General features: G+C 37.2%; 1 long non-coding RNA gene across 2 annotated transcripts in view; it reads left to right on the top strand.

Annotated features, from left to right (window-relative positions):
- LOC110260404 (uncharacterized) overlaps nucleotides 1-25,780 on the top strand; it is a 249,758-nt gene that overhangs the window by 30,765 nt on the left and 193,213 nt on the right. For both annotated transcript variants that reach the window (XR_014806470.1, XR_014806469.1), the window contains one exon: nucleotides 25,100-25,184. This is a non-coding gene — a long non-coding RNA (uncharacterized LOC110260404). The remainder of the gene's footprint in view (nucleotides 1-25,099; nucleotides 25,185-25,780) is intronic.

Below are 25,780 nucleotides of genomic sequence, written 5' to 3' on the forward strand. Positions count from 1 at the left end.
TGCAGGTTCAATTCCTGGCCCAGGAACTTCCACATGCTGTGAACGTGGCCAGAAAAAAAAAATTCTTACCCTTTAATACTTTGGAGACTTTTCTCCATCATCTTCTTTCATCCAGTGCTGCTATTGAAAAATCTGAAGTCAGTTTAATTCTCATTCCTTTATATATTCTCTGTACTTTCTCTTTGTCAGCTTTTGAAATATTCTCTGTCTTTGATGCTCATAAACTTCACTCTGATATGTCTCAAGCTGGATTTTCCCTGTTTCTTCTCTTTGGTACTTTTTGGGCCTTTCAATCTGAGGTCTCTCACTTTAAAAAAAAGTCTAGAGGGAGTTCCTGTCGTGGCTCAGTGGTTAACGAATCCTATTAGGAACCATGAGGTTGTGGGTTCAATCCCTGGACTTGCTCAGTGGGTTAAGGATCCGGCGTTGCTATGAGCTGTGGTGTAGGTTGCAGACGCGCCTCAGATCCCGAGTTACTGTGGCTCTGGCATAGGCTGGCAGATACAGCTCTGATTCAACCCCTAGCCTGGGAACCTCCATATACCGCAGAAGTGGCCCAAGAAATGGCAAAAAGAGAAAAAAAATAAAATTAAAAAAGTCTGGAAAATAAAACTTCATTATTTCTTCAGATGTTTTGAGGCGGAGTCAAGTAAACATGAGAATCCATTTGATCCATACTCTTGAAATATTTTATTTACATGGTTCAACTTTTTAGATTAGATTTGTTTTTCTCTAAATCCAATCATAAAATGTGACTCTGTAATGAATGATAATGGAAATGCTTTGTATTGATTTTCAGTTTTCAGAATCAAGCTATAAACAAAGAGTGAAAGACTTAATCTTTGTTAGAGAATAATACACAAATTCTATATACCTTGACAGTAAAATAACAGTATATCTGACTGAGTTTTAAAGAAGTAGATTGAGGTGCAGAAGTACTAACATTTTTCATATTTATAGTGAAGAGTTAGGAAATATAAATTAAAGAATGAGATGTTTAATCAGATTACTTAAAATTTTCAAGTAAACCTACTAAAATCATAATGTAATAAAAGACTGAATGGGGAAGAGAAAGAACAGAAAGCATGAGCTAATTTCTCATTTTTTCTTCTGTTAGAACAACTGATAAAAGAAATATCAGCAATATTGCTATATGCTTATATAGATAACCTCTAGAAGATAACCTAGAATCTAGATAGTCCTTGTTATTTGGAAGATAATGAAGGTAAACTGTAGAAGAGCAAGAGCCAGAAATGGTATTAAAAGATTGTTATTGGGAGTTCCTGTTGTGGCACATGGACTAGTGTCCATGATGATGCAGGTTTGATTCCTGGCCTCCCACAGTAGGTTGGGGATCCGGCATTGCCTTGAGCTGTGGTGTATGTCGCAGATTTGGCTTGGATCCCTCGTGGCTGTGGCTGTGGCAATGGCTGGCAGATATAGCTCCAATTTGACCTCTTGCCTGGGAACATCCATACACCATGGGTATGGCCCTAAAAAGCTTAAAAAAAAAAATGTTGTCTATGAGGAATAGAATTGGCAGTGCGAGGCAGGAAGAAGGACTTGCTTTTCATTTTAAACCACACTGTTTTTAATTTTTTTGTTTCTATGTGCATGTATTACTTTTGTAGCAATAGCAAAATAAAGGCTTTTTACTTAGAAAGGAATATCTGCTATTCCAGGGAAAGATAAGCATTATCTTAAGAATATTTGCCACATTGTATTTTTATAGTCACATTTTTAAACAATGTTATTGGATTGTCTTCAGATTACCCCATCTCCTAATCATGACAGAAGGCCTATTGCTATTTTTTTTAACATGAATGATAGAATTCATTTTCTCAATTAGGTCAGGGATTTATGGACATTTGTTCTTTCTGTCCAACCTATGGTTCTTAATTTAAATTTTCCAGCTGAATTGTCCTGGACTGTTACCATGGGGACAGTTATAGAAGTTCAAAAATAAAATTTAATATATCTTTATATTTTGAACCCTCCAATAATAGTAGCAAGGATTTAGTTTCAAGTGCCTTCTGTTAAGGTAGTTACTTACACCTCAGCTTCTTCTGCAATTTATCTTTTTCACACTTACTATTCAGTGCATTTATTTCTCATAGCAGCACTCATCTAGACATATTTAAAACTAATTGCCTGAATCTGGAGGTGAACAGTTTTTCTATTCTATTTGTCCTTGTTCCAGTGAATGAATGTTAGATTTGCTGTTTTTTAAGATAATCCCTAGTCATCAGGTTAATGTGCTTAGGATACTACTGATCCATGTGTTTTCTTGGACTGATAATAAAGTAGAATAAATTTTTCAAATATGATTTTTGTCATTAAGAGCTTAAGCAAGCTATATAAAGAAAGAAAATAACATAGGATTTTAAAAATTCAAATAATTAATCATATGTATACATAGTTATTTCCTCCTTCATCCTGGACTCCATTCCTTATTGTTTCCTGATAATGTTTACAGTGATTTATGTTCGCTCCTATATTTGGGGCTAAGGTTCTTAAATCACCAAAGAAAGAGAAAAAAACATTTGAAGAATACTGTTGCCATCATAACTCAAATCTCAAATTATCCCAGTTCCATAAGTCAAATTCAGTCAAATCTTTGAGTATCAAAAGCTAACTCTGTGTCTGGTATTGTGCAAAGTATTATGGGAAGTGAAAAAGAAATATAGTGGTTCCTGTCCTTGAAATGTTAGCCATTTAGCTGTGGAGATAAATGAAACAAAGTAAGGTAAGAACTTGCAATATAATACCCATTCTTCAGTGTTGCAAATGTAAATGTTCAAACAATTCTGAAATGGCGAATGTGAAGGGAGCCACAGTAGTAAAACCTAGTGGTGGGAAAAGCATTTTTATCTCAGGTTTAAAGGGATTTTAAGATTTAGATGAATTACTGACAAAGAAATGGGCCTCCAAGAGAAAATAAGACTCTGGACAATTGGAAAGAGCATATCTTATTTGCTCACTAGAGTACGCAGTGGTGTAGGGGAAATAGAGTTATGTGATTAACAGCCCCTCACTTTCTTATTTTTGTAATAAAAATTCAGTGGCACTACTTTTGTATGAGTTACTCAAATGATGGTTTGGGGCAGTTGTATGTTCCCTTAAGAGATCCCTTCTCTCCCTGAACCTTTAATAAAGACATAGCACTAATTCCAGTTTCTTATGTAATGAGAGGATGATGGTGTGCTATAGGGAATTAAAGAAAAATACCTGGTCAGCATTTATGATAAACTAAACAGTGAATGGGCAGGGTTCTTTCTCTGAGACCAGGTGATGGTAGTGGAGGCAGCCATTGGATGAGGGCATCGTGACCAATGGTTAAGTGATCTTAAAAAGGTCATCAACATCAAAGCAGCAGAGCTGGTCTGAGAAAGAAGCTGAGGAGAGGACATGAGGGCACATGGGAGAGAGCACCTGGGAAAATTATCAGAACTCACTCAGGCATAATTTGAAAGGGAGCAGGTTTCTAACAATAAAACTATCACAAGCTCATCCAGACATATTTTGGGCCACATTTGTGACCATCATCTATTATTGTACAGTTTGCCTTTGCATCCCTTTATGCTTTTTTTACCACAACAAATAGCTAACAGATGTCCCAAGTCTCAATGAAGTTCTGGGTTATGGTGGGTGTTCTTAATCTAGGAATAGAAAATAGTAACTAGCTAGAATTAGTAGATTTTTAAACAGGGGGATAGTAGTAAGGTCTCATATGGTCCATCCATAAAATGAGAAGATTGAACAAAACTACCTCTATTTTTTTTCTTAAAAACCTATTAGTCAACCCATTACTGAACCATACATGTTTTCCATTTATTCTCCAATGTCAAAGGAAAGTTCATTGATCCACTCTCCATCGGCCCTCCACTCCCAAACCCAAGCTTAAAAATATATTCTCATAAAACTTTGGAAAGTGTCACTTGATTTAGTTTTCTTAAATAACATGCTGATTGAATTTATTATTCTTAATCTGTGTTTTGAAAAGATTATCAGAGAACAGGCTCTGTCTTTTAACTTCATTTCATTGTACCCTGTGATAAGTCAGTACCTGAAAGCCATCACTTGGATGATTGCTCTACATCCTAAAATAAATGAAAGAAAACAATCTATTTTACCACATAAATGAAATACATGCTTATTGTAGACAACATTGTAAAATAAAAAAAAGGGAGTTCATGTTGTGGCTCAGTGGGTTACAAACACAAGTAGTATCCATGAGGATGCAGGTTCACTAACTGGCCCCCACTCAATGGGTTAAGGATCCTGCGTTGCTGGGGTGTAGGTCACATATGGGGTTTGGATCCCACATTGCTGTGGCTGTGGTGTAGGCCCTAATGGCTGCAGCTCTAATTCAGCCCCTAGCCTGGGAACTTTCATATGCCACAAATACAGCTCTGAAAAGAAAAAAAAAAAAAAAAAAGAGAGAGAGAGAGAGAGAGAGGCAAAACATCTACAGTCTAAAACCTCTTCAAAAAGTCTCATACGCTGGGTCTTCATGACTACAAACCTTTCTACCTATTTATACATCAGTGCCCTGGGATAATCCCTTAGTGTTCTGATGCAAACCTATGGGAATCATCACAGACCAAGTGTTTATTTCACCCTTTCCCTAGACCCATTATCTCCTTGTCTAAGCAGCAGCAACCAAACAAGTAGAGCATTATATTCACTTGGTTTTAGGGTCTTCCTTAAACTTGATGGCATCTCATGCTGTGTAATCTTTACTACTTTCTAAAGATAGGTGACATTATTCAGCAAGCAGCCTTACTTCCTTTGCAGTTTCATCATGTTTTCTTCACATGTTGTATCCATTGTTGGAGTATTTTAAATTCTACTCATCTTTATTGCCCAAAAAAGGGTATCCTGTTACTGTCTACAGTCTGTTCAAGAACTGACTGCGCCTTCAACACATTTATTATAAATATCTCTAGAAAATCCTGGTTTAGTATTGTTTGTTGATGAGTCAACTCTTACTTCTGAAACTGGGAGGTATTAGGCAAGATATGTCATGACAGATCTCAATTCACTCCTAGGAGCTGACTGTTTATCAGAAGTAAATTTGCCTCAGAGTTCCTGTTGTGGCTCAATGGTAATGAATCCTATTAGTATCCATGAGGATGTGGGTTCAATCCCTGGCCTTGCTCTGTGGGTTAAGGATCTGGTGGTGTTGTGAGCTATGGTGTAGGCTGCAGATGAGGCTTGGATCCAGCATTGCTGTAGCTGTGGAGTAGGCCAGCAGCAGTAGCTCCGATTTGATCCCTAGCCTGGAAACTTCCATGTGCTGCAGGTGCGGCCCTAAAAAACAAAAAAGAAAAAAAAAAGTAAATTTAGCTCAGATGGTCAAATTTTTTGTCCTTGCCAGAGCTTGCCAACTGGCAAAAAACAAATTTAAATATATACACCCATAGCAGGTAGGCTTTTGGAGTGGTTCATGATTTTGGAATACTTTGGAAATAAAGGAGACTTTTAAAAATTGTAATTATGTTTATATACAGACATACACATAGAACTTAGTCCATTTGGGCTACTATAACAAAAATACCATAGACTGAGTAGCTTAAACAACAAGCATTTATTTCTTACAGTTCTGGAGGCTAGGAAGTTTAAGATCAAGGTGCCTGCAGCCATCACTATGATCTATTTCCAGAACTTTTTCATCATCCCAAACAGAAACTATATCACCATTAAACAGTAATTCCTCACTTTCTGTTCCCCTCAGCCCTAGTCACCTCTATCCTAGTTTCTGTCTCTATGAATTTTCCTATTCTAGGTACCTCATATTGCAGAACCATGCAATGTTTTTTGTTGTTGTTTTTTTTTTTTCTTTTGTGTTTGGCTTACCTCACTTAGTGTAATATAACATTTAGGAAAATGTATTAATATAAACATAAAGTATGAAGATCCCTGCAACATTTTATATTCCTGTCACTAGTGCACAAGGGTTCTAAATTCTTCACATCATTGCTAGCACTTTCCATATTTTTTTCAGCCACACCCCATGGCATGTGGAAGTTCCCAGGCCACAGCAGTGACCTAAGCTGCTGCAGTGTATTTTCCATGGCCACATCCCTAAGGAATGTGAGGTAGTAACAACAAAGGATTTTTTTTTTAATTTTAACAGTTAACTCAGTAAAAATGATTAACAGATTAAGTAACTTTTATTTATTTATTTATTTGCTTTTTAGGGCCACACCTGAGGCATATGGCAGTTCCCAGGCTAGGGGTCTAATTGGAGTACAGCTGCTGGCCTACGCCACAGCCACAGCAATGGCAGATCCTAGCCACTTCTGCGACCTACACCACAGCTCACGGCAGTGCAGGATCCTTAGCCCACTGAGCAAGGACAGGGATTGAACCCACAACCTCATGTTTCCTAGTCATGTTCTTTTCCTCTGCGCCACGATGGGAATTCCAACAGATTAAATAATTTTTAAATGCTCTCATACTTTCTAAGGGATTGGCTGTCATAAAGATTGAAGGTATGCAGAAACAGATAGCATGGAGCCCCCTCCCCAAAGGCCTAGCTAATTAATATGGCAAGCATGCCTCATTAAGTTTCCAGCTCCCACAATAGTCCTAGAAGCTAACTCATTTGAGATGTTGAAGAAAGCTTTTATGGAATTCAGGGACTGGCTCCAGAATATGAAGAGTTACTGGAAAAATTCCACTTGTAAATTGCGTGAAGATCATCTCTGACACTTCACAGTGGATACGTGGTGATACTTGGACTTTATTTAAAAATTTCATGTGAAATTGCCTACCAAAAGCAGGAAAATTGACCATTGCAGTCAATCAACATTGATAAAGAAATTTTTACTGAGATTGCTGAGGAATCTCTAGTACATGTGTGTAAAAATGGGACACAGACAAGCCTTTAGATCCCTGTGAAATTTTTATTTTTTAAGGGCTGCACCTGTGGCATATGGCAGTTCCAAGGATAGGGGTCGAATCAGAGCTGCAGCTGCCAGGCTACACCACAGTCACAGCATTGGGGGATCAAACCATGTCTTCGACCTACATTGCAGTTCATGGCAACACCGGATCCTTAACCCACTGAGTGAGTTCAGAGATTGAACGTGCAGCCTCCTGGATATTAGTCGGGTTCTTAACTGGTTGAGCTACAGTGGGAACTCCCTGTGAACATTTTTAAAGGAGTTCAAATAACTTCCCCCTTCTATGGGTTTTTAATATGTCCTTCTGATCACTGTTTGCTTATTCTTAGAATGGATTGAAATATTTCCTTCCTGGAGAGCTGTGGTTCCTATAGTAGCAAACACATTGTTGATTTTATGTTCCTAACCTGGGAATTCCTGTCCACCTCTCCAGTGATAGAGGCACCCATTTTAATGGGACTATTAGAAAATTTTGTAAAGCCTTGAACTTATTCAGAAACTTCATGAAAGGGACAGCTTCTGCTCCAGACCTATGGATCAGAGTCTACAGATTGTCATTCTTTAATCTGCATGCTTTTGTTATTTTTTAAAGCCTTTTTTCCTTTTAAAATTCTGAATTTTAAAGAATCACACTTGTGGAGTTCCTGTCGTGGCTCAGTGGGTAACGAATCTGACTAGGAACCATGAGGTTGTGGGTTCGATCTCTGGCCTTGCTCAGTGGATTAAGGATCTGGCACTGCCATGAGCTGTGGTGTAGTTCGCAGACGCAGCTCGGATCCCGTGTTGCTGTGGCTCTGGCTAGGCTGGTGGCTACAGCTCCGATTAGACCCCTAGCCTGGGAACCTCCATATGCTGCGGGAGCGGCACTAGAAAAGGCAATAAATAAATAAATAAATAAATAAATAAATAAAAATTAAAAAATAAACACACTTGTTATTTTTTAACTATGTCACTTATGAGTTCTCTGCAATCAATATTGTTTTCTGCAATCTTATTCAATCCTAAATATAAGTCTAATACCTGAATGCAACTTGTTCATGAATTGGATTTAGGTAAAATGCTCCCTTTAGTTCCAATTTCTTATAATAAAAATTTTGGTTCAGTCAGTCATTTGACTCAGTTACTAATGTATGATTTTTGTTGTTATTGTTGTTGGATTTTTTTTTGTTTGTTTTTGTTGTTTTTGCTTTTTAGGGCCACGCCTTGGCATATGGAAGTTCCCAGGCTAGGGGGCAAATCAGAGCTGTAGCTGCTGGCCTATACACAGCCACAGCAATGCCAGATCCGAGCCATGTCTGTGACCCACACCACAGCAACACTGGATCCTTAACTCAAAACCATATCATCTTGGATACTAACCTGGTTCATTACTGCGGAGCCACAATGGGAAATCCTGTTGGTTTTTGCGTGTGTGGGTTTGTGGTGGGTAACACATCAAGCAGATGGCCAAAAACTGAAACACCCTGATATCCCATACCTAGGAAGATAGAAAGGGGAGATTCTGTATTACTCAGGTGTCACTCATAGGAGCACACTTCTATATAACTGAATGTTTACAGAGGTGAGACTCAGGGAACTTGTGTAATTTATTTAACACCACCCCCTCATGTTTACAGACCTTACAAACAAGGTTTGTAGAACCTTGTTATAAGATATAACATTCATGTATTTCATGACATCTTTATATTTTCCCACCTAAATCCTTTTGAATACTGCTAAAACTGTATAATAAGACTTGCATCCACACATGTGTTTTGCCTAAGAACCTGTTATTGGGTAGCCCCCTACCATAGGTATTGAATTTGAGGCACAAAAGCCTACTGACTACTACCAACAAATTGGACAGGTTTATCTTAACATAGTGAATTGGTGCCTGTTTCAGGGTAGTCAGTAGTCTCTGTTAAGCTCCTCCTATATTTTGTTCCACTGTTGACACTCTTAGAAAAGGAGATAATTAGTTATCTTGTTTTAAGGAGAAAAACTGAACTTCTATTGAAATCTGAAATCTTAACTACTCAAGGGAAATTAGGGATGCTTTTCTTCTGTCCTTAAGCCACTTTATATCACTCTTTGCTAGAGGCATGGGTGGTGAAGAAAATCTTAACCTCCTGTTGTTCAGAGATTGAAAGGGGAATCAGAAATCCATAGAACTCCTTCTCTTGAATTAACTGAACTACAGAAGTATTATAAGTACCACTTGAAGAAAAGGATATTGCATTTAGATTCATATAGATATTCCTGAGAATTTTAATATTACTAAGAAGTTCCAGGAAACAAAGAAAGAAAGTTCTAAGATTAGGAAAATTTTCTAAAACACCCATATCTAGCTTGAGGTTTGTTTTGTTGTTGTTGTTAAATATAATCTCTTCTTTTGGTTTCCTCAGACCCCCCCCCCTTGGCTTTTGGCTGAGGTGTAGACTATAGAATCTGATCATGGTATTAGCATTTGACTGTGTTCTGATGTTCAAATATATAACCTTTAGAATTTTTTTTTTTTACTTTTCTTTATTTCTTTTTTAAAAATTTTATTGGAGTATAATTGACTTACAATGCTGCGTTAGTTTCAGGTGTACAGCATAGCAAATCAGTTATACATATATCCAATCTTTTTCAGATTCTTCCCCCATATAGGTTATTAAAGAATATTGAAATATTGAGTAGATTTTCCTGTGCTATATCGTAGGTCCTTATTAGTTATCTATGTTATATATGGTAATGTGTATATGTTAATCCCTCCTAATTTATCCCCCCCCCAACATTTCCCCTTTGGTAACTATAAAGTTGATCATTTTTATTAGATTCCACATGTAAGTGATAGCATATTATATTTTTCTTTCTCTGTCTGACTTATATAATATGATAATCTCTACGTCTATCCATGTTGCTGCAAATGGCATTATTTTGTTCTTTTTTATGGCTAATATTCCATTGTATAATGCCTTTAGAATCTTAGTCCTCTTTCATAGGCACTGTTTCATCAGATGGTAATCCAACAAAAAGAATAAGAAAAAATGATATGTGTAATTGTTGAAATTATGAGCAGAACCCTGATATATAATGATAGCTCTACAAGCATGTATTTAATCCTTTCCTCTTATAATAACCATCCATACTCCAGATCAGGCTGAAGAATGATCAAACGGGAACACTGAGAATTAGACCATCTGTAGCAACTGGATTTCAGTAAGATTTTAAACCAATGATATCAATCTGACTTAGTTGTTTGTTCCAAGAAAACTTTGCCTGAGGGAACTATGGGCTATAAATGAATAAACAACTTCACTGTTTGCTTCAGGAATTTCCTATAGATAAATTTATTGGAGACAATAATCTGTGTACCTGGGGAAACTGCTCACTTATCCAACAGATGTTTACTTTCCAAGAGTCTCTCCAACACCTTCACTTTGCTATGTCTACCAATCCTATGCTATTATATCACAGTTTTAATTGAATTTTTATAATTCCCTGTCCTTGAAAGACTCACCTTTTGCCACTTGCCCTCAAACTTCAAAGTCTTATAAATACCTCACTTCTGACATTCTTCTTCTGAGACACTGCTAAGATTCTTTGTTGAGCTGATATTTTCCTTTAGTGTGGTGAGTCTGGATGAATTTGGTTTGGTTTTATTAACAGGTTGTTGGGTGATATTGGGGGGGTGGTCAGTAAGATATTATACAAATACTTTTTTAAAAAAATAGGATTTCTCTTCCTTATAACGTTTTAGATTTCATGTTCATGTTGAGGAGATTAGAAAGTAGGAAAACTAATTTTTTAGACATTGAAAGAAATTATTATTGACTTTAAAATTTTTTCTTTTAAAATTTGCCTCAAATCTAAGTATATTATGGAAGTCTAATAAACCAGAACTGTTGGTCTATGAGGGTTAGTTAATCTTCTTTTCAGTAGGTAAGGAGTTATTTCCATGCATTTCAAACTTTTTTGAAAGATGTAACTGAGATGGAAAAATAATCATCTGCTGCTGCTGCTTCTTCAATGGCAAAAATTTCCAAATCAAAAATTAGAAAAGATTGGGAGTTCCCATTGTGTCTCAGTGGGTTAAGAACCAGACTATTATCCATGAGGATGTGGGTTCTATCCCCGGCCTTACTCAGTGGGTTAAGGATACAGTGTCACCACAAGCTGTGTTGTAGGTCACAGATGTGGCTCAGATCTGGCATTGCTGTGGCTGTGGTGTAGGCCTGCCACTTTGATTTGACCCCTGGCCCAGGAACTTCCGTATGCTGCAAGAGCAGCCGAAGAAAGAAAAAAATAAAAAGAAAAGGAAATCTGATATGCTTTTAGTTGTGAGGACAGAGAGATGTTGAGAGTGAAATAAAAAGAACTTCAAAACAGTAAGTAATATAGGGCATTTAAAATAAAGATAACATTTGGAATAAGGTTGTTGTTTTTTTTTTTGTTCGTTTGTTTTTTTTTTGCCTTTTCTAGGGCCACTCCTGTGGCATATGGATGTTCCCGGGCTAGGGGTCTAATCGGACCTGTAGCTGCCAGCCTACACCACAACCACAGCAACTCAGGATCCGAGCCACATTCTGCAACCTACACCACAGCTCACAGCAACGCCGGATCCTTAACCCACTGAGCGAGGCCAGGGATCGAACCTGCAACCTCATGGTTCCTAGTCGGATTCGTTAACCACTGAGCCATGACGGGAACTCCATGGAATAAGGTTAGGTTTGATTGAGATAATATTTGTTAAAATTAGTCCTATATCTGTCAAATTGAGTATTGATTTTGTGTATTATGCTGACTGAAAGTGAAATGATGAAACAGAGATTTGGAAACTGGAATAGGAAAAAAAAAGAGGACAGTTGGGTGACCTAGATTTCAGTTAAAAATCACTGACTGTACGTTATGAAAGGACTATTTAGATTTCAAGAGAAAATTAAGAAATTTAGCTATTTAAAGTTATATTGTAACTGACTTTCAAAAGAATATGGTTGAGTTACATTGTACTTTTCCTTATTTGAACTAGGAGTTGTATAAAGTTATTCTTTTATTTTTTATTGTGTCTATGTTGGGCTGTTCCAAATGTTTCAAATATGTTGGAAAAGAAAATGATTCAGAGGTACTCTGATTGACTTATTGAGCTTTATAACTAGTCTTCTGAATGTTTTAGAAGCTGGAACACATTAACAAAATATATTTATTGAAAAGGAGTGTAAATTTGGCCATTAACTGGCTTAGTAGTGATTTTTATTTTAGTTCAGTTATGCTTATATTCTCCTAAAAGCTTATTGTGCATCACCACAACATACTCTTTTTATAGACACTGACTCAAGATATCTCTGTGAGATAGAGTGACAAAAAAATTATGTTTCACTTTTAATGAAGTGATAAGATCGGACAGTATTATACACAGTAGATCCCACTATGTGTTTTAAAAATCCCTCTATTTTCATTATTGTTAATGTATGTTATCAATAAGAATATTATACAACCAGAAAACAAAACTCCTTTTATAGATATCACATTCTAAGGACTGTGCATAGAATCACAGATCAGTGGTATTACATTCTGGCAATATTTCTTCAGTAGAAAACATCTCTATTTCCCACGATTATGAAGAAACACAGTTTTCATGTTTCAATACTTAATACTTGTGAAAACCAGAGACCCAAGCTTCACTATGGCCAATGTGAGAAAGCATCCCTTCTCACAATAAAATTGTGTCCTCTTTTGAACCATTTATACCAGTGGATAACATTCACTGATTGGCTTAGGCCTGGATAATCTGGACCAGTGACTTGTGGAAAAAAAAGATGGGCTTGTCCTTGTTGCTTGGGGCCTGGTGCATTCCTGGAACTGGAGACATTATTTTCTAACCTACATGGCAGCAAGAATGGCTATTGGAAAGATGACCATGGTATAATACTGCCTGTCTCCAAACATGTTTATGCTGCTTCTCTGGAATTGAATGAATTATTCCCTTCTTTCTGCTTTTTGAAATACTTCTCATCTTGTCAGGATAAGGTAAAGACTTACCTTCGTGCTACAAGATACCATCCTTGACTATCGCATCCCCATTTGCACCCTTCCCTGTTAGATGTTTCTTTTGTACCACATAATGTATGGCGGGATTATAAACTGCTATATGAAGTTGATCCAAGATATATTTTTAAAGGGTTGGGAGTATAAATAAATAACAAAACATGGCATCATTTATAAATCTGTGCTTGTGTCATACAAGTCCCTTTTGTTTTCCAAGCCAGATTGTACACTCTTCTTGGCAAGGATTTTGCTGTCTATTTCTCTGTACCTCACAGAGTTGGGCTGAGACTATAAACAACAGATTATTATTGTCTAATTCTTTTTTTCTTTCTTTCTTTTTTTTTTTTGGCTGCTTCTTGCTTCTGCAGCAGCTTGATGTGGGATCTCAGTTCCCAGACCAGGCATTGAACCCAGACCACTGCGGTGAAAGCACCAAATCTTCACACTAGACCACCAAGGAATTCCCTATTGTGTAATTCTTTTTTTTTTTTTTTTTTTTTTTTTTTTGTCTTTTTGCCATTTCTTGGGCTGCTCTCGCAGCATATGGAGGTTCCCAGGCTAGGGGTCGAATCAGAGCTGTAGCTGCCAGCGTACGCCAGAGCCACAGCAACACAGGATCTGAGCCACGTCTGCGACCTACACCACAGCTCACGGCAACGCCAGATCCTTAACCCACTGAGCGAGGCCAGGGATCGAACCCGTAACCTCATGGTTCCTAGTCGGCTTTGTTAACCACTGTGCCACGATGGGAACTCCCCTATTGTGTAACTCTTAACGATCCAAAACATAGCATTGCTTATTATTGTTATGTTCTTGGTCGTTAACATTTTAAAACTTACTTTCAGAGATTATATTTGGCTTTACCTTAAAATGGCATCCATTTTAGTAAAAACAAAACAAAACACAAACTTTAAAAATTTCACCTTAATCCCACAGTAATTTTAACGTCTTATATCTCATGTTAAATAAATATATATTATAGATGAAGGAAGACTATATATAGAAATTATTTTACCTTGAAAGAGATTCTCAGTAGTGTAAGAACTGTTACTCAAGCTCTAAGTGCTTAATAAATATTTGGTCTTATTACCCTCTAGTTCATGTTTGCTTATTCATTGGAAAATTTAAATAAATATCCTAATTTTCATAATGATTTTGTCATATATCAGTCTTCTTTGTAACTCCTCAGAGAAAGGGTGGTCAATGAGGCATTCTGTAAAGGAAGGTTAAAGGTTTTATGACTTTAATTTGCATATCTAACATAATTCCAAATGCTAATAGTTTCTCAGGCTGCTTCTAGTGGGTGTACTGTTTTATTTACTCTACTTAATGCAATTTCTAAATAAGTTATGAGTTACCACCAGCCCTCTCTAAGATGTGATTATTTGAATCATAGAAAAGTGGTTGATCTGTTATAAATCATATCGTTCTTAAGAGTGTGAATCCTGGAGTCTTTGTTTGGTTCTTAACTGAATGACCTTAAATATCAGTTGAATGACATTGGACAAGTTACTTAACTTCTTTATCCCTCAATGTTCTCATTTGAAAAGTAGCAATTCTAATAGTACCTATATCATAGGATCCTTATGCAGGATTGGTTTAACTTCATTTCCACATATGAGTTATACAAAATGTCATCATAGAATTACTGAATTAGATATGGGAAAATCTTTTCTTTATTGAAAGAAGATTGCTCTTAGATACCACTTAAATTAGTAGAAGTAAAATGTCTAATTTATTGTAAATATACAAGGGAATCTTTTTAGAACCCAAAGGAGCAAATGTAGCTGTCAGTCACTTGGTGTGGAAATAGTATCAGGAGTGTAGCAGAAATCAAGGCAGTTAACTCTCTTTTTTCTCTTTCTGTCTTTTTTCTCTTTCTGTCATGTGGGCTGTAAGGGCGCTCTGCTGAGATCTCTTTGTGTCTCTCTGCTTCATGATTCTCTGCTTGCAGATAGACTTCCTTGGTCCATTTGCTCATGACTAACATCATTACCCCCACCTTGGCATTGCATCCTGTATTAGGCCAGGTGCCCAACAGAGATTAACGAGAGTTCTTGAGTTCTTAAACCCATTTTTGAAAGAAATCCCAGTTGGTTCAGCTCGAGTCAGGTGATCATCCTTACCCAGGCAGCCAGGCCAAGGGAAGGGGTCAGAGGGACCCCTGCTCCTTCAGTAGGGGTTGTCGGACCCACATTTCTTAGACCAGGCAGTCACTGACAGGGAAACCGATTAGCAAACGACTGGTTGATCTGTTTTGGAGATGGGCCTGAAAATTTAACAGAAGCATTGTAAAATCAAAGCAAATAATATCAATTAAGCAATTCCCTAAACAATTATTTTTATTTTTTTGCTTTTTAGGGCCACACCCACAGCATATGGAGTTTCCCAAGTGAGGGATCAAATCGGAGCTGTAGCCGCTGGCCTACACCACAATCACAGCAACATCAGATCTGAGCCACATCTGCGACCTACACAACAGCTCATAGCAGTGCCGGATCTTTAACCCACTGGCCAGGCCAGGGATTGAACCTGCCTCCTCATGGATGCTAGTCAGATTCATTTCCACTGAGCCACGACGAGAACTCCAACAATAATTTTTTAAAGTTTGAATGACATGCATTTTCACTAAGCACAATTTACATTAACAAAAGTATTTTTCTCAAATCATTTGAGAAACTTTGGATATAAATTTGGACTTCGTGTTTACCATCACACTTTTATGACCTTATACTAATTTTGTGTTTCACTCTGAAGAGCTTTACAAAATGATACACTTGGAAAACATTTCATCCAACTCTGAGTGGGTAGGAACATTGAAAAATGCCATAACAAATTAAAACTACATGGGTAGTTTAATTAGATACTGTCAGTTACCTAAATGTGGGTTAGGCAACACTCTGGAGAGGAAATAAATTCAAGACAAAGAGAATATGCTGTATTTTACCACTACTTCTCTTTGTGATCTGGAACAAGATATCATGGCATTAGAATAGGAATTTCCTTGGAAATGTGAAAGATCCAAGCAGTAAATAGAGGGACTCAGGGAATAGGGGAAAAAAAATGAAAAGGATGGTTAATTCTTGAATTCACTTTTCCCTTTTAGTTGTTGTTATGTGAAATTGAATGATATCTACTTGGATTTCCTTGGCTTTTCAAGAATGTAAGAAAAATTATATCTTTAAGAAAAAGAAGTAAAAGAACTGTTGCTTCTCAGTGGGCCTCTCTGGGTGCCCCTTAGCTTGACTTCTGGCATGTGACTTGGAGGGTGATGGTAGTCCTTCCTGCCCCTAACATCATGTGGCCAGGGAAAGAGTAAAAATGGATGCCCATACATCAAACAGCTAACTGTTTAAAGTTGCAAATCAAGCCCAACAAACTGTTACATGAAATGATTTCTATCCTCTTCCTTTGAGAAACGGACCTTCATAATGATTTGGAAAGTTAAATTTGAAGTTAGAAATTTCAGGCTCTGTGAAGTTCTGCATTCCAATGAGATGACCCACTTCCTTCTCTTCTTTCTCTGGCTTTATGAAAGTCTTAGACCCACTCATGTGGTCAGCTTGACTCCCAGCCAAGTTCTTAACACACCCCCTACAATCAGCCCACCCTTGGCCACTTCTCAGTGTGTGGTGTGCACACCTGCAGGATAGTCTGCTCTGGGGAGGATGGAGCTGGGGAAAAGACATTTGCAGGGTTCAGACCAGTGGCCCCTCTTCCCTCTGCTTGAAGACAGTACCTGGTAGTGAAAGGAAGAGTATATATTCATACATTAAGACTCCAGGTGTCACTGAGATTTAATATTGAATGAAGATAAGAAGGATATTTTTACGAAGGAGGTATATGTCATTAATCAAAGGCCAGAAAAAATTAATTGCAAAACAGGGGAGGTTTTATTTTTCATGTAATAAATGCAAACTATGAAAAAATTCATGAAGTTATTTCTTAAAGAAGTCTAAAGCCGGTGAAGTGTAATAGTTATAGTTGATAGCAATGTTAATGAAAAAGTTACTAAGTGAGAAGATAAGATGCTTCATCTTTAAATAACAAGGAACTCATTCAAATTTTATATATGTGAAAATCCACTTAAAATTTTTGAAGACAGGGGTTCATGGCTCAGTGGTTAACAAATCCGACTAGGAACCATGAGGTTGCGGGTTCGATTCCTGGCCTTGCTCAGTGGGTTAAGGATCCGGCGTTGCTGTGAGGTGTGGTGTAGGTCACAGATGCAGCTCGGATCTGGTGTTGCTGTGGCTCTGGTGTAGGCCAGTGGCTACAGCTCAGATTAGACCCCTTGCCTGGGAAACTCCATATGCCAAGGGAACTGCCCTAGAAATGGCAAAAAGACAAAAAAAAAAAAAAAATTTTTTGGAAGACAAATGATAAGATTGAAATGGTAAATATTGCTTACTGATAGTAGTTCACTTTCTAAAGTTAAAGGAAAGTGTAAGCACACATTATACCTGTGTTTGTGAAGTGATAATAACTACAAACACAAATAAATATAAATCTTAACATTTCTATAATGCTTTTAATATTGAAAAATACATTTATAATCTATGTAACCAGTTTATTTAACAATTTTATTATAATTTACAATGTTCTGTCAATTTCTGCTGTACAGCAAAATGACCCAGTTATACATTTATATACATTCTTTTTTTTCGCATTATCCTCCATCATGTTCTATTACAAGTGATTAGATATAGTTCCCTGCCCTATATAGCAGGATCTTATTGTATGTAACCAGTTTATTGGCCACTATATTCAATGGAATAAATGATCCTTTTTTTCCCTCAATCACTCACTTATACTAGATTTCTCTTTCCTGATTTGTGACACCATCATTAGCAGATCCTAAAGATTTCTAGTCCAATATAGTTCAAGAAGAAGTTTTAATTTCACATCCTATTCCAGGATTTTTTTCTTTTCTTTTTCTCTCTTTCTTTGTTTCCTTTTTTTTTTTTTTTTTTTCCTAGCTCAGGCCTGGCTATTAGGCAGAGACTCTGCAGTGGTGGGTCAGGGAGGGCAGGGAGGATGGTCTGTTCTTCACTCCTCTTCCTACCCTGTTCCTTCTGCAAGAGAAGAGCAGATTAGTGGAAAATCATCAAGTTTCTGACATTCTGGAACTATTGCAATCAGATCGTGAATGTCCCCAGTGTGGTAAGCCTTCACGTGTGGGCATTTTCATTGGTCATTTGTGTGTGTCCTGAAGAAGGCACTTTTGTGTTGCATCTGCTACAGATGAATGTTTGTGTCCCTTCAAAATTCATATTAAAATCCTTATGTCCAATGTGATGATATCATGAGGTGAACCTTTTGGAGGTGAACCTTTTGGAAGTGATTAGGTCTTGAGTGGAGCTTTCATGAATGGGATCAGTGCCCTTGTAAGAGAGACCCCATAGAGCTTCCTTATTTCTTCTGCTGTGTGTGGATACAGAGAAAAGATGCACATTTGTGAACCAGGAAGTGGGCTTATACCAGACACTGAATCTGCTGGCACCTTGATCTTGGTGTTTCAGCCCCCAGAATTGTGAGAAATAAATTTCTGTTGTTTATAAGCCAATGAGCTACTCAGTCAATGTTTTTGTTGTTGTTTTTGCTGTTGGTGGTGGTGTTATGGTAGCCTGAATGGACTAAGACAGTATCATTCCCAGAAGCAGAGACGAATTCCTTCACTGACCTGGTATGAAGCATTTTCTTAAGTTCCAGTACTCTACAGCATCTTAATCCTAGCCACCCTCTGGGAGGATATAATTTAGAGACAGCTTAAGTCTGGTACCTTTGTGGTATTCTCCTGATTTACAGGAAACTGCCCACTGTGACTTTCTTTCTTGCCTGGACCTTATGGTTCTCTCACCAGACTTTTGTATTCACAATTCTCCAAGCAGGAAGCAAGCACCAGCCTTTGTGTTTAAGCCCGTTGCAGTCTCTTGGGGGACTGTTGCCTAGTTCTTTCAGTATCAGTCTGTGATAATTAATTTTATGTGTTACTTTGAGTGGTCCACAGGTTCCCGGATTCAGCCTTGTTCCTTGGTGTGTCTGTAAGGCAGTTTCCAGGCGAGATTAGCATTTGAATTGGTGTGCTCTAAAGTACCACATTCCCCTCTGATGTGAGTGGGCACCCTCCAAACTGTTGAGTACCTGAACAGACTTAAAAGACAGAAGAAGGAGGAATTTGTCCCTATTTTTCTGTTTCACTATTTGAGCTGGGACATCTCATCTCATCTTCTCCTGCCCTCAGACTAGGATTTATACTGGCTTTCCTGGGTTTTCAACTTGCAGATGGCAGATCATGGGACTTCTCAGTCTCCATAATTATTTGTGCCAATTCCTCATAATAAATCTCCTTTTATGTATATAAAGATAGATAGATAGATCAATTGATTGACTGATCTGTTAGTCTGCTTTTCTGGAGAAGCCTGACCAGTATACAGCCTCATCATTCTTCAGTTAGGTGGCAGCCCAGTGGTGGGCATAGAAGCCCCTGCAAGTCAGCAAATGTTCAGCCAGTGAATGAGATGCTAGAAACAGGGAAAATCACTTTCAACAGCCTGTTCATTTTGTTATCTAATTTGATTTTCACAATGAGTATTGAGTCAGATATTATTATTTCCTCTACTTTACAAATGAGTAAATGAATGCTTAGAGTTAAGGAACCAACTCCAATCTCTACATACAATTAAAGGTTGATTCTGAAACAGAGCTCTTCCTTTTGATCTATCTCTAGATTTTTTTTTTTTCAGGGCCGTACCTGTGGCATATGGAGGTTCCCAGGCCAGTGGTTCAGTTGGAGCTACAACTGCCAGCCTACACCACAGCCACAGCAACACCAGATCCAAGCCGTGTCTGAGACCTACACCACAGCTCACAGCAATGCCAGATACTTAACCCACTGAGCGAGGCCAGGGATCAAACCCACAACATCATGGTTCCTAGTCAGATTCGTTTCTGCTGAGCCACAACGGGAACTCCTATTTCTATATTTAAGATTCAACTCTTTATACCAAATTATAAAACTTGAAAGTCAATTTGCTTCTGAAATCAATGAGCCTGTATATTTCCTGAATATTTAAGACTTCAACAAATACAAGCAAAATCACATCTGAATACAGGGTTTATTTAGTTTTTTATTTTTAAGTCTTTTTAGAAAAGTCCTAGGGAGAAAAAATAACCTAATTCAATTCCTGTTTCTATTTGCTTCCTACTTACTTTTCAGAGCTTTGACAGAGCTGTCTTTTCATTGTGACATAAACACTCTCTCCACAGTCACTAAGAAATTAAGAAAAGCTCATTTATTTTTCCAGGGTCCATTAACAAGTCCATATTTTATTTGTCTTCCATCTTCATTTTCAGCTGTGCTTGGCTAATAAGAAAAAGCTAACATTTTTTTCTAGCAATCAAAATCCATTCACAATACTGATTTCCAATTATTTAAAGAATGAATTGCATTTTGCAATTTTGGCTGGTTTAAAAAGTGGATTCAGTAAATATCTTGCCTGGAAAAAGAGATAATAGGTTCATCATGGATATTGTCCCTTAAGTCAGAGTTACACAACAGTAGTTTGTTTAATCCTTTCCTTTCCCTTGCCCCTGGTAATGACATTTCATTAACATTTTAGCTTCTCTGGAAAAAAAAAAAATCCCATTTAGAGCTTTAATAACCTACCTAGGGTATGTTTTACGTGAACCTGCATTTTAAAAAAGGAAGCCTCTAAGAGGTCCTGATATTAGTTTTAATTTTGAATTCTTAGCAGTGTCTATTGACCCAACAAAATTTCCAATACTGAGTTTGAGCCATATTTATGCTATGAAGAAAGACCAAACCCTAACTGCATGGACTCAGGGTACAAATGAAGTAGGTTTATGTATCAGGTTTTACTCTGCTGGTGTAGTGCAGGATATCAGTCAAACACGACCCAATCATGGGCACTCCTTAAACCACCCTTATTTAGGGAATTTTCCATGTAACACTCCCATTTCCTCTCTTCTGGGTAGGGAGGGTATATGCCTTGTGCCATACAAGCTTACTGGGCATCAGTCCTCCAGAATTTAGTAATTAAAAAACATATATGATATGACTTGTATGTGGAATTTAACATATGGCACAAATGAACCTATCTGCAAAACAGAAACAGACTCACAGACTTGAGAACAGACTTGTGGCTGCCAAGGGGAAGGGAGAGGGTGTGGGATGGACAGGGAGTTTGGGGTTGATGGATGAAAATTCTTACATTTAGAGTGGATAAGCAATGAGGTCTTACTGTACAGTGTAGGAAAATATGTATAATCTTTTGGGACAGAACATGATGGAAGATAAAAAGAGAATGTATGAGAAAAAAAATATATGTATGATTGGGTCACTATACTGTATAGCAGAAATTGGCACAATACTATAAATCAACTAAAATTAAAAAAATAAAAACCATATAATCTAATGCTCTTCTAGAAATCTCTTTGGAGACTTATTAATTTTCTTTCAAATTAGCTTCACAAATGAAGTTATTTACTGAATTTATGAAATAGCTGACCTAAACATCAGTGATCTTGTAATGTTCAATAAACATGCATTTAGCTCTGCCCCCTTGATGAGGGTAGCTGCCTTAGCATTTGTCCTGCTGAATTCCTCATTCCTTCTCCTCTTCTCTTCCCCCTTCTCTTTATCTCTTTATTCTCTTTATCCTTACAGATCCCAGTTATGTAAGTGGGCTTTGTCTCCCTGGATACAGATGGACGCATGTTTATCTCCCCTTTCTCCTGCAATTGCTCTAATTGTTAGCTTTCTCTTTCTGCTCCAACTTTTCTCACCTTTATCCTGGATATTAAATGACTCATGGTCACCTGTGATGCCATGTCCACTGTTGCTTTTTCTGTCTGTACTCACCCATCCAGGGCCAATTTCCCAGGCTCACCCCAGGCCTGGTGGGCTGCACAGACTTCCTCTGAGCAGTCTGGCTTCCTTTCTGTGCTGCTGATCTGAGCCCAGAGCTCACATGCTCTGGGGCCACCCAGTCTAAGGAGAGGACTCTTATCACCTGTTTAATAAAGAGGATGTTATTTTGATTTCCACCATTACTCACCTTTCGTCTGTGGTTTAGGTAGGGATGTATATTAGTCAGCAGATGGTCCCATCACTCTGGACACTAGTCCCAGTCATTACATTATCCAGTGGCCATTAAGCCATATTTTCCTCCTTCTTATCTGAATGATATGAACTCTTTTCTCCTTTTAAACAACTAAAAATCTTGTAGAGAAGAATCTGGTTGGCAAGAAACTCCCTCGAACCAAAAGAATGTTTTATAATGCTTTCTGGTCTTCCTATAGTGTCTTCACTGTAGCTATAAAGCAGGATTAAATGTTATCTTCCAGAATGTTTAAATTTTTAAGCACTTTTTGCCCTCCTCATGAAAGTTGTTGAAGACCTGGAATTATTGAGGGCTTTCTGTAAGGTTCCATGTGTGTGAAATTGAAAAATTAAGTGAAAGCATCAATGACTAGTAATGGCCATAAGAAGTTTGATTCCATAATTCCTTCACAAAGATTTATTAAGGAATTTTTATGTAGTATTTTAGATGCTGACTATACAGCAGTGAATAAAATAGACAAAATCTTTGCCTTCATGTAGTTTACATGCTGGTCAGGGGAGACAGGCAATAAATGTTAGTATGTAATGTAATGTCAAGTGGTGAAAATATGTGGTAGAAAAAAGAAATTAAGATTTTCTTTTAATCAAAACAAATATTATATTGAGGGCGGCATTTCTTTTTGCAACCTGACTACCTAATATAGCCTCTTTGAGCTTTTCCTAAGATATGAACATTGTTTTGTCATCTGATTTGTGAAATGGAATTTTTAGAGCATAAACTTTGTGCTAAAATATAGTGTACAGCTCAGTGAACTTTTTCATTAGTGGTTACACTTCTACTTCTCAGGTCAAGAATAGAATATTACCCAGCATCCTCCATTGCACTCTTTCCAGTTCCTAACATCCAAACTGCTATCCTGACATCTTTGCCACCAACTAATTCTGTACATGTTTGAACCTTAAATAAATGAAGTTGCATGGTCTGTATTTCCTGTGTTTGCTTTCTTTCCTTCACTCAGATTATCGTTGTTGTGTGTATTTTATTCTTATTCTTATTTATTATTAATATTACAGTATTTCATTCTTATTCTTATTTATTATTACCTTATCTGAAGATACTATAATTTATTAAGCAGTTATACTATTAAAAGTCATTTGTGTTGTTTCCTGTTTTGGGGTATTACAAATAGTGTTACAATGAACATTATCATGAGTGCCTTTAGAGAAACCTATTTTTGCATCTCTGCAGTGTGTATACATGGGAGTAGAAGTACTTAATCATGAGTAATGCATGTAGTATTGTTAGCATATGTTGCCAAACAGTGGTTGCACCAATTCCCATTTTTAGAACAGAATGTAAAGAGTTTGAGTTATTCACAATCTCACGAACATTTGGTGCTATCTTTTAAACATAGTAACCATTTTGTTATCTCACTTTTACTTTGCATTTCCATGATAAGTCATGATTTTGATATATAGTCATGTTTATTCCATTTGATATCATCTTTTATGAGGCTCCTGTATAAGTCTTTTGTTCATTTTTTAAATTGGGTTGTCTGTTTTTTTTTTTTTCTTACTGATTTGTAGGAGCTATTATTATTTTCTAGATACAGGTCCTTTTTGAATATATGAATTGAAAATACTTTTTTCCACTCTGTGACTTAAACCTTTTTCACTCTCTTAAAAGTGTCTTTTGAAAAACATAGACGTTCTTAATTTTAATGTAGTCCAGTTGATTAATATTTTCTTTTATGGTTAGTGCCTTTGAGGTGCTTAAAATTTTTTTCCCATCCTTAATTTTCCTATGTTATATTTTAGAAGCTTTTAGTATTAAACTTCACATTTAAACCTAAAGTACATCTAGAGGGGATTTTTTTAATGGTATGTTGTAAACTTCAAGGTTCTCTTTCTCTCTCTCTCTTTTTTTTTTTCTCATACAGGTATGCCATAGTTACAGGACCATTTATTAAAATTATTCTTTCTTCAATACAGGTTCTTGGTCCCTTCAGTCCTGGCTTCTTTGTCAGACCAGAACTCAAAAGTTTTATTCCCCCAGCTTCTTGCAACCAGAAGCTGGTTTCTGCTTCTTTACTGACGAGCCTCATGTTTCTTGCTCTAGAGTCTTAAAGATTTGGAAAATACCTCAAAGGAGAAAACTTGAGCCCAGGTGTCAAACTCATTCCAATAAGCATCTTGTTTCTTTGAATGCTTGGTGCCCTCCAGTCCTGGCTGTTCTGAAGCCCTTCAATACCTTCAAAATCTTTGTTAAAAATGTTTTATCCAGCTTTTCTGGTTGCTTTTGGTATGAATTTTGATTTCCTAGTAGCTACTTTGTTGTAACTAAAAGTGGAAGTTGTAATGGCATTTTCTTCTATGTAAAGAATAATCTAATGACAAATGGTCATTTATCTAAAAGTGCTTTAAAAACACCAAAGTAACATCTTAATTAAGTCTTAGATCAGAAAGGATGATTGAGCAGCACATGGAAGACTGAGATATTAAGCTAAGGAAAAAGTACTGTAGGTCATAATTCATCAAAAAATATGAGGGATGTGAGATTACCATTATTCTACCAATATTAGAATATTAGACTGCTATCAAACAAAACATCAATGAGAAGAAGCTGAGTAGGTTATATTAATAACCCAGTAAGATTTAACAGACACTTTTTCAATGCCTTTTATAAGACTCACTTTCTTACTCTTGAACAAGAGCTTCCCATTATGGCCCTTGATCCTATTTCACTTTTTTTTCAATGAGAAAAAAATCACAGCTTTTTCTTTAGTAGGTTCTCATGGGAATGTTTGCTTAAACTCTGGTACCTCTGCAAGAAAAGCCAAGAAAGCCCCTACTGCAGAGTGTCCTGACCCCAGTTTTGGTGACAGGCTTTTTCAGATCTGGGAAAAACAGTAAATATAAAATCACAACCTCAATGGGGAGCAACGTCAGTTTGAGAGAAACCTAACTAGGGCCCGCTGTTGCAGCTTATATACAACAGGATGTTGCAGATTACATAATAGAAAAACAGAAAATAGAGTACCGCACATCAGGGCCAGCCTTCACCCCAAATGATTTTGCCCTCTGCTGACTGTAGGTCTCCTTGTGCCTGCGTTCCTGGAGAATGTTGGAAGAGGAGACTACATATCCTTGGGAGGGAGATGCCAAGTCACCTAATTATGGTAAGTATTTCTCTATACATTCTTTTTTTTTTAGTATCTTTTAAAACTGCTTTGTATGGAGTTCCCATCGTGGTGCAGCAGAAACAAATCTGATAGGAACAATGAGGTTGCGAGTTCAATCCCTGTCCTCGCTCAACTGGTCAAGGATCCGGTGTTGCCATGAGCTGTGGTATAGGTCGCAGACATTGCTCACATCTGATTTGCTGTAGCTCTGGTGTAGGCCAGTGGCTAGGAACCTCCATATGCCGTGGGTGCGGCCCTAAAAAGACAAAAATAAGATAAGATAAGATAAAATAAAACTGCTTTGTATAAGGAGGGACCAAGATGCTAAGATATCTGAGACCAATAACAGGTTACCATCTAACAAATATGTAAAAGCAGAGAGATTTTCTTCAGTATGGTAGTTGACTTAAGATAATGATATCTTGTGGAGAATGGAGAGCCAACTCAATCTGGGAGGTTTAGGGAAGGCATTTTCAAATTAATAGAAAATGGAGCATCGTTTTCTAACCACAGTTGAGCCCTATTCAGCAAGCGTCTATGGAGTACCTATTATGTATCAGATATCATGTTGGGTGATGAATACAAAGATTAAT

The sequence above is a fragment of the Sus scrofa genome, chromosome 1 (assembly GCF_054392235.1).
Source record: "Sus scrofa isolate SSC_HxYL_T2T_F1_AM1 chromosome 1, Sscrofa_HxYL_maternal_Yorkshire_Landrace_v2.0, whole genome shotgun sequence".
Lineage (NCBI taxonomy): Eukaryota > Metazoa > Chordata > Mammalia > Artiodactyla > Suidae > Sus > Sus scrofa.